This window comes from Gossypium hirsutum, chromosome A11 (genome assembly GCF_007990345.1).
Source record: "Gossypium hirsutum isolate 1008001.06 chromosome A11, Gossypium_hirsutum_v2.1, whole genome shotgun sequence".
Lineage (NCBI taxonomy): Eukaryota > Viridiplantae > Streptophyta > Magnoliopsida > Malvales > Malvaceae > Gossypium > Gossypium hirsutum.
In genome coordinates this window covers 59,157,950-59,164,632 of record NC_053434.1, presented here as the reverse complement: position 1 = coordinate 59,164,632, position 6,683 = coordinate 59,157,950, and the positions used below count along the sequence as shown (strand labels likewise).

Sequence of the window (6,683 nt, the reverse complement as noted above, 5' to 3'; positions counted from 1 at the left end):
ACTGCAAAGTCACTCGCATCACACATTAGTTCAAAAGGTAAATTCCAATCAGGTGCTATTATAATCAGAGCATTAATCAATTTATCCTTTAGAGTATTAAACGCTTCTAAACATTTCTGATCAAAATCAAAGAGCATATCTTTTTCTAGTAATTTGGTCAAAGGCTTAGCTATTTTAGAAAAATCTTTAATAAATCTTCTATAAAACCCAGCATGTCCTAAAAAACTTCTAATATCCTTAACCGAACTAGGAGGAGTAATTTTTCAATGATTTCGACTTTAGATTTATCAACCTCAATCCCTTTACTAGAAATTTTATGTCCTAGCACAAAACCTTGTTGAACCATAAAGTGACATTTTTCCAAGTTAAGTACAAGGTTCGTTTCCTCACATCTTATTAAATCTTGTTTTAAATTTTTAAGGAAAAAATGGAAAAAGTTATTGAGTACTGAGGAATCATCCATAAATACCTCCATGATATCTTCTATGAGTTCTTCGAAGATGGCCATCATACAGTGCTGGAACGTAGCAGGAGCATTGCATAATCCAAAGGGCATTCTTCGATAAGTAAATGTACCGTATGGACATGTCAATTAAATAACATGAGTCATCTTGTTCCCTAGAAAATCTCATGGCATCATAAGTTTGAAAAATGATTTCTTTGTCACCTACTCTAGGTACCATTTTACCATCACCCACATCAATAACAGCCCTAGCAGTGGCTAAAAATGGACGCCCTAAGATTAAAGACACTTCAACATCTTCATCCAATCAAGCACAACAAAGTCAACAGGGAATATAAATTTATCTACTTTTACAAGTATGTCCTCTATAATACCCCTAGGATATTTAACAGATCTATCAGCTAGTTGAATACTCATCCTAGTGGGTTTAGGTTCCCCAAGACCAAGTTGTTTAAACATTTTATATGGCATCAAATTAATGCTAGCACCTAAATCAGCTAGTGCCTTATTGACGTTAAAACTACCAATTAAGCAAGGTATAGTAATACTTCCTAGATCTTTTAGTTTGGTTGGCAGTTTGTTTCGGAGTATAGCTGAACATTCCTCATTAAGTTCCACTGTAGATAAGTCTTCAAACTTCCTTTTGTTTATTAGGAGCTCCTTTAAAAATTTTGCGTATGTAGTCATCTGCGATATAGCTTCAACAAAAGGTAAGTTAATATGTAGCTGTTTAAAAAGTTTAAGGAATTTACCAAATTATGCATTGGACTGGCATTACTTTCGGGTTTATATTCCTTTGGCATTGGACTGGCATTGCTTTCAGGTTTTACCTCCTTTGCTTTGCTTATTTCAGCTTCTTGTTGTGGCTTCTTTTTCGATTTAGCTAACACTTTCCCACTCCTCAGTGTAACTGCTTTCACATGTGCTTTTGGATCGGGTTCGGTGTTACTAGGTAGATTTCCTGGTGCTCTTTCTGAAATCATCTTAGCTATCTGTCCAATTTGAGTTTCGAGCCCTTAGATTGATGCTTGTTGATTTTTAAGTGTCGTCTCGGTATTCTAAAAACGAGTCTCTGACACTGAGATGAATTTGGTTAGCATTTCCTCATGGTTTGGCTTTTTCTCCTGCTGGTATGGTGGTTCCTAAAAGCCTGGAGGGGGTGATGGTTTCTGATTTCCTTGGCCTCCCCATGAAAAAGTTGGGTGATTCCTCCAACTTGTATTGTAAGTATTGCTATAAGGATCGTTTTGAGATCGAGGATTATTACCCATATAATTTAACTGCCCATTCTCCATGTTGTGGCCATAAGGTGGGTATTCTGAATAGCTCGATCCACCTCCATTTGCTTCGCACTGCATTACTGGGTGAACCTGTGAAGAACTAAGAAAACCATCAATTTTCTTATTCAAGAGTTCTACCTGATTAGAGAGCATGGTGACTGAATCGATGTTATAAATGCTAGCTATTTTCATTGGCTTTGTCCTTATGACTTGCCACTGATAGTTATTTAGTGACATCTCCTCTATAAATTCATAGGCATCTTCAGGTGTTTTATTATTGATGGTTCCGCCAGCAATTGCGTCCACTATTTGTCGAGTCGAAGGGTTCAGGCCATTATGAAAAGTTTGAACATGTAGCCAGAGTGGTAACCCATGGTGAGGGCATCTTTGCAAAAGGTCCTTATATATCTCCCATGCATCGTAGAGTGTCTCTAAATCCATCTGTACAAAAGAAGAGATATCATTACATAATTTAGCCATTTTAACCGGTGGAAAATATTTTAATAAAAAATTTTGGTCATTTGTTCCCAAGTAGTGATTGACCCTTATGGTAATGAGTTCAACTGTTGTTTAGCCTTATTGCTTAACAAAAAGGGAAACAACTGAAGGCGAATGGTGTCATCAGAAATGCCATTAATTTTGAAGGTATCGCAAAATTCTAGGAAATTTGCCAAGTGAGCGTTGGGATCCTCGTCCTGCAAACCATCAATCTGAACAAACTGTTGTATCGTTTGAATTGTGTTAGGTTTCAGTTCAAAATTATTTGCAGCAATAGCAGGTCTGACTATACTTGGCTCAATTCCTGTTAAATTATGTTTAGCATAATCATACATAGTGCGCGGTGTAGGATTTTGATTAACAACAATTGCAGGAGGTAGCGAATTTTCTTGGTTTTTAGCCATCTCCTCAGTTGGGGTTTGAATATAGTCCTCTTGCTTTTTTCTCTGTGTATCTTAAGCTTCGCCTTATTTCTTTTTGGTTTCTACGAACTTTGCGATCGATCTCACTGTCAAAAAGTAATGGTCCTGACGGGTTTCTTCTAGTCATAAACTATAAAAAAAACCCCGCCAGAAGAAAATAAATGAAGAATTAAAAAAAATAAAAATTTAAATTGCAATAAAAGTAAAATGGCTAAAGTAATAAAAATCGAGTGTTCCTAATATCTTAGTTCCCTGAAAACGGTGCCAAAAACTTGGTACATGATATTCGAGACAGGTTTTAAATATTTATAATGAATCATTCTTGAAACTAACTATTATCACGATGAAGGCAAGTGTACCTATCGAACAGTAGTGTAGCTTTAGCAAGACCAGATTGTCGAACCGAAAGGAACTAAAAGTATTAGTAATGGTTGTCTTTTTATTATCTAGCCTAAGAATAATGGGGTTTGTTTTAACTAACTAATTAACTAAACTAAGAATTCACAGAAAATAGAATTTGGGAGTTACTTTTGGAAAAACGATTGAATTAAGACAATACCTAAGGAAAAATCCACCTAGATTTCACTTGTTATTTGACTCTGAATCAGACAATTTATTCATTTGACTTGATCCGTAGAAATCCCTAAGTTATATTATTATCCCTCTCGAGACTAACAACGTCTAACCCTAGGTTGAATAATTGAAATGTATTTCTAATTAACACCCTAGGGTTGCATTTACTCGATCTATGGATCCCCTTATTAGGTTTCACCCTAATCCGGCAAAATCCTGTCATCCTATCTGTAATATCCTAAATTAGGGCTTAATCGGAATAGTGGTTTCGAGACCACAAATTCGAGATAGAAATAATTATTTTATAAATATTTTGATGATTATGATATGATTGCATGATTGTGTGAAAATTTCGTGATGAAATTCTATGCCTAAAGTGCTTAAATTGAAAGTAGGGACTAAATCGAATAAGTTGCAAAATTTGCATTCTAGAAGTTTTTAGTATGAAATTGCATTGAAATATTAATTAGGAGATCTTAAATAGCAATTTGACCAATTTTAAGTTCATGGACAAAATTAGGATATGGAAGGAATTTTTGGAAAGTTTAGTAGTAAGGGCATTTTGGTCATTTAGTTATTAAAATGAATTAAAACAAAATTAAAAGCCAATTTTTGTCCATCTTCTTCATTAGGCCGAAATTTCAAGGGTTCTCCATAGTTAGGGTTCGTTTCAAGCTTCCAAGCTCCATAATCAAGAGAAACGAGATTCAAGCCGCGATCGAGGAAAAGAAAAGATTATGGACTAAATTGCAAAATCTTTATATTTTGGTACCAAGGTAATTTCATGTGTAAATAATGTAGCATAATTGTTATTTTTAAGTTATTGATGTTAATTATATGATACACTGATTTTAATCGTGAAATATTATGCTTTGTGGTTAATGTTGAGTAATATGCAAATTATGTTTACTACTTGATAAATATGAATTGCTACCGAGTATCGGTTCCGATATTCCATGGAAGACGACAAATGTGAGATCGAGGGAAAAAGCCCGTTTGAACCTTAGGAATAGATTAGGATACAAGTGACATGTCACTAGGATGGTTGAGCATCTGAACTCGTGGAGTTGAGTCCGAGTTCACTTATGGATGCGAATGTCTGAACTCGTTGAGTTGAGTCCGAGTTCGTGAAATGTAACTAGGCATCTGAACTCGTTGAGTTGAGTCCAAGTTCACTTATGAATGCGAACTCCCGAGCTCGTTGAGTTGAGTCCGAGTTCACTTAGGGGCGGGTTACATGATTTCTTGATTACATATGAGGCAGTTATGGGCAAATTATCCGTGTATCCGAGTTGTATTCCGATGTGTTCAACGGGTGAAATTTCTAGTGAAATGAAAGAACACTTAAGATGCAAGCGACGTATTGGTAAGTGTTGTTAAATGGACACTTTGGACAGGTATGTTCTTAACCCTCGGGTTGATAATAGATACAACAACGATAAGGTGGTAAGATGATGAATGATGTTTAGAAATATGACATATGTTTTGGTTATACCATGCTAAAGTTGTTTGGTATATTTGTATTGTTATGTTACTTGTTATTTACATATGAACTTACTAAGCATTTATGCTTACTCCCTCCTCTTTATTTACTGTAGGTTTGAACAAGCCAGCTCGGGAATCGGGACAGGTCGACGGTTCGATCACACTATCTAAAGGACTTTCATCTGGGTAAATGGCTTGTAAAACTTAAGTATGGCATGTATAGCAATATACTTATTTTGTGTAAATAATTTTATGATATAGCCATGATTGGTTGAGAAAATGTTTGATATTGATAAGTCATGGTGATGGTTAAATTTAGATCATGTTTGATATCATGGAAGTTTAATAGGTTATCTAGTTCATAACAACTCATGAAAAGATGAAACTTGCCTTAAAACAGAATATTGCTGCAGCAATGACATAAATTTGAAAAATCACTAAAAATAGTATAAATGGAAATAAAAGATGAGTAAGTTATGAAATTGCAGATTAATGAGTCTATTTTCATGTGGATTGAACAAAACAGGCATATAAATTATATTTTATGAGATATTTAAACTTTTGTGAAACAGGGCCAGAGTGATTTCTGGATCCCCTGTTCTGACTTTAAAAATTCATAATAAATTTTAAAAAAATAATTAGAAGTTTTTCTTTATATTTACAGATTTCTTATTGAGTTTAGTTTTAAGAGAAACAAACCTCATAGTCATTGAAATTCTGTATAGAGAGATATCTGATTCGTAATACACAGAGGTCAGAGCAGTCAAACCCTGAAACAGGGGAGATTTTAACTAATAAACTGTACTAATTGGCCGAACCAAAAATTTTAGAAACAAATTATTAAATAGATATATGAGTCTAGATTTAGGTAAAATTTACGGATTTTGATTTAGAGTTTTGTAACTCGAGATATGATTTTTCTTGTAACTGTGACGCGAGTAGCTAGAAAGCTGTGAATGTAGAAACAAATGATTTGAAGTTCTTAATTTGATAAATTATGTTTGGTAACTCCTCAAGCTCAACTCCGGCGACGGTTTCGGGCATGGGGGCGTTACATTTAGTGGTATCAGAGCAGGTTTATTCAGTTCTCGGACTACGTGTTGTATGTACGGATTTTGCTATACATGCCATATGTATGAATTGTGATAGTGTGACGACTTCTGACCTTTTTAAATGATTTTTATATAGTAAAGGGATCATGATCCAGCTGTGGCAGATGAAGTAGAGAGTAATGCGCCAGCTCCGGCTGAGGGGGCAGCGCCGACTGAAAACCCACCTCCTACTGTTGGTCAGGGAGGAGGAGAAAGTGATCGGGAAGCCTTTCTCCAAATGATGAGTGCATGGTACACTGAGTTCGTTCGTACGAACCCAAATGTACGACCACCCCCACCTCCCCTAATTCCTCAACCTATGCCTCCGATGCCTCAGGGAGTGGATATGATAAAATTTCACAGAACCCCCGTTGACAGAATTCGTATACAAGGGGCTGAAGAATTTAGAGCAAATATTGATGATGATGCAGAGAAAGCAGAGTTCTGGCTTAAAAATTCTATCCGGGTATTTGATGAATTATCTTGTACACCTGAAGAATGTTTGAAATGTGCTACATCTTTGTTGAGAGATTCAGCTTATAATTGGTGGAAGACTTTGATTTCGGTGGTACCAAAAGAGAGGGTAACCTGGGAATTCTTTCAAGAAGAGTTTCGGAAGAAATATATTAGTGAAAGATTTATTGATCAGAAATGTAAAGAGTTTCTTGAGCTGAAGCAAGGTAATATGACAGTCTAAGAATATGAAAGAGAGTTTGTTCGATTGAGTAAGTATGCCAGGGAATATGTTCCTACAGAAGCCAAGATGTGCCGACGATTTGAAGACGGGCTTAACGAAGACATTAAGGTATTTGTTGGGATCCTTGAACTAAAAGAAATGGTGGTACTTGTCGATCGAGCTTGCAAGGCTGAA

The 6,683-nt window shown here is 35.6% G+C and overlaps 1 non-coding gene across 1 annotated transcript; it reads left to right on the top strand.

Moving 5' to 3' along the window:
- Positions 1-2,110: 2,110 nt before the first annotated feature.
- Positions 2,111-2,217, top strand: LOC121210693 (small nucleolar RNA R71). Its single transcript, XR_005905807.1, has one exon. It is a non-coding gene; the product is annotated as a small nucleolar RNA R71 (small nucleolar RNA).
- The last annotated feature ends 4,466 nt before the right edge of the window (positions 2,218-6,683 follow it).